Source organism: Penaeus monodon, chromosome 16, assembly GCF_015228065.2.
Source record: "Penaeus monodon isolate SGIC_2016 chromosome 16, NSTDA_Pmon_1, whole genome shotgun sequence".
NCBI lineage: Eukaryota > Metazoa > Arthropoda > Malacostraca > Decapoda > Penaeidae > Penaeus > Penaeus monodon.
The window spans coordinates 5,223,923-5,227,021 of record NC_051401.1 but is presented as its reverse complement, the minus strand read 5'-3'; positions in this window follow the sequence as shown (position 1 = coordinate 5,227,021).

The following is a 3,099-nucleotide window of genomic DNA, read 5'->3' as shown; positions in this document are numbered from 1 at the left end:
CAAATTCACACGCATATATAAACATACGTATATATTGTACTTGGATGTACACACTTACGCGCGCGCACACAGACAGACAGACAGACAGACAGACAGACACACCACACACACACACACACACACACACACACACACACACACACACACACACACACACAGTCACCGACATGGATATACATACATAAAAATCCGCCCCTACACCCACACCCACCCAACCCTACATTCACCCACACACACACGTACACACACACACACCTACCCCCTACATACAAGCCCACGCACACACAAAGGACAGTCGATCTTGGGGTAAGGATACCATCTTCACGCCGGCAGCCTCGTGGGAAAATATTTCGCACTCTACTTTATTATAAGTCCTCAGTGAATATCTATAAATAGAAAAGTCTTTCGCACTTTAGTTTCTAATTCAAAACATAACAGAATATTAAGCACTTTAGTTTCTGCAAGTCCTCAATATGTATCTATAAATAAAAATGTCTCGTATTCTCCTTTACCATAAACCCTTAATGAATATTTATAAATAACAAAGCATTTCACAGTTTACTGTACTGTGTCTTCAGTAAATATCTATAAATAAGTCTTTCGCACTGCACCTTACTGTAAGTCCTCGATGAATATTTATATAAAAAAAGTTTCGCACTCTACGTTACTCAATGAATGTTTATAAATGGGTGTTGACTACATCTGCATATGTTATCCTTTGTTTGTCTGTTTGTTAGTCTGTTTGTGTGTTTTTTTATTCGTAGTTTTTCTTTGTTAGACTGTTTATTTGGTTTTATTTGTGTGTGTGTGTGTGTGTGTGTGTGTGTGTGTGTGTGTGTGTGTGTGTGAGTGTGTGAGTGTTGAGTGTGTGAGTGTGTGTGTGTGTGTGTGTGTGTGTGTGTGTGTGCGTGTGCGGGGCTAGGGTTACTCCGGCAAGCTACAAGAAGCGTTATGTTCGCGCCTCATTGTCCACCCCGATCACCCCCCTCCTTTCCCCCCCCCTTGTCTCTCCTCTTACTCACTGGTTCCCTCTTCATTCTTCCCTTTCCTTACCCTTCCCTTCGCTTCTCTACTTTCTTCCATTTTTCCTTTTCCCTTCCCTCTTTCCCTTCCTTTTTTTGTCTCTCACTCCTTTTCTCTCTCTTTCCTCCTTCCTCACTTTCTTCTCCTCGTCTCTCCTTCTCTGCCTCTTCTCCTTTCGTCTGCCATCCTTAATCTCATTATCCCCCTTCCGTAAAAAGAAAAGAAAAAAAGAAGAAGAAAAAAGTATACCTTGATCAAAAAGAAAGAAAGAAAAAAAAGGGGTAAAAAAAAAAAAACTTTAATTGTTTCTAGACAAGAAAAAAAGGAAGGAAAGAAAGAAAGAAAGAAAAAAAATTGAGGGTGACAAATGAACGGCGGTTCTTGGGGGAGGGGGAGGGGGAGGGGAGGGAGGGGAGAGAGGAGGAGTGGAGGGAGGAGGGGGGAGGAGGAGCGGAGGGGGAGGGAGGAGGGAGAAGGGGAGGGAGGGGGAGAGGAGGGAGGAGGGAAAGAGGAGGAGGAGAAGAAAAAGAAGGAGGAGGAGGAGAAGAAGAAGAAAAAGAAGAATGAAAAGAAAAAGAGAAAGAAGAAGAAAAAGAAGAAAAAGGAGAAGAAGAAGAAGCAAGAGGACGAACAAGGTAGAGGGGGGGAGAGGAGGAGGGGAGGGAAGAAGAGGAGGAGGGGAGGGAGAGGAGGGGGGAGAGGAGGAGGGGAGGAAGGGGGGGGGAAGAGAAAGAGGAGGGAGGGAGGAGGGAGAGAGGAGGAAGGGAGGGAAGGAGGGAGGGGGGGGGGCGAACCCCGAGGGCGACGCCAGGGCACAGGAGGTCACGTGGTCCAGGGTGGCCGTTTCCCCCCCCCGGATCATGGCCCTCTGGACGACGCGAAGAAAACAAAAGAGCCACATAAAAACGATGTTATAAAAGATAGAAAAAGGAAGAAGAAGAAAAAAAGAATATATAAATAAAGAGAGAGGAAGAGAGAGACAGACAGAAAGAAAGAAAGAAAATGAAGAAAGAGAGTGAGACAGAAAGTAAGAAAGAGAGTAAGACAGAAAGAATAATAAAAACAAAAAAAACACCATTAACAAAACGACACCAAACGAGAAAGAAACGATACGAAATGCAAAAAACAAACAAACAAACAAACGAAAAACAAAAACGATAAACAAAAAAGAAAAAAGAAAGAAGGAACAAAATAACAAGAAAAGCAAAACAAAAACAAAAGCACAACACGGAACCAAACAAACAATACAAACAAACAACCACCAAAACCGACACAGAAAATAAACAAATAAACGAACAGACAAAAAGAAAAAAAAAAAGAGAAAAGAGTGGGGGGGGGGGGAGGGGGTGTTAGTATTATGTACCCCACTCAACTGTTGGGTATAATATACATGGCCTCTTGATCACCGGGTGTCGCATGGCCGTGAGGAATCTCGTAAGGACCGAGTTACATTTGTGGACTTCGACTCTGGCCAACAGGGAGGGAAGGCTGAGATTGGTGATTAATGAGAGAGAATGAGGGAGGAAGAGAGAGAGAGAGGGAGAGGGAGGGTGGGTGGGAGAGGGAAGGAGGGAGGGTGGGTGGGAGAGGGAGAGGGAGAAGGATGGGTGGGAGGGTGGGAGAGGGGAGGGAAGGAGGGAGAGGGAGGGTGGGTGGGAGAGGAAGGGAGGGAGAAGGAGGGTGGGTGGGAGGGAGGGAGAGGGAGGATGGGAGAAAGGGGGAGAGGGAGAGGGAAGGAGGGAGGGTGGGGGGAGAGGGAGAGGGAGGGTGGGTGGGAGAAGGAGGGAGGGAGGGAGGGGTGGGTGGGAGAGGAAGGGAGGAAGAGAGAGAGGGAGAGAGAGAGAGGGGGGGAGACTGAGAGTGAGAGAGGAGAGAGAGAGAGGAGAGAGAGGGAGAGAGGAAGTAGAGGAGTGGTAGCGGAGAGAGAAGATAGAGAGGAGAGAGAGAGAGCAGAAGAGAGAGAGAGGGGAGAGAGGGAGAGGGAAGGATAGAGAGGGAGAGGGGATGAGGGGAGAGAGAGAGAGAGAGAGATTGATAAATAGATAAGTAGACTGATAGACAGATATATAAATAGAT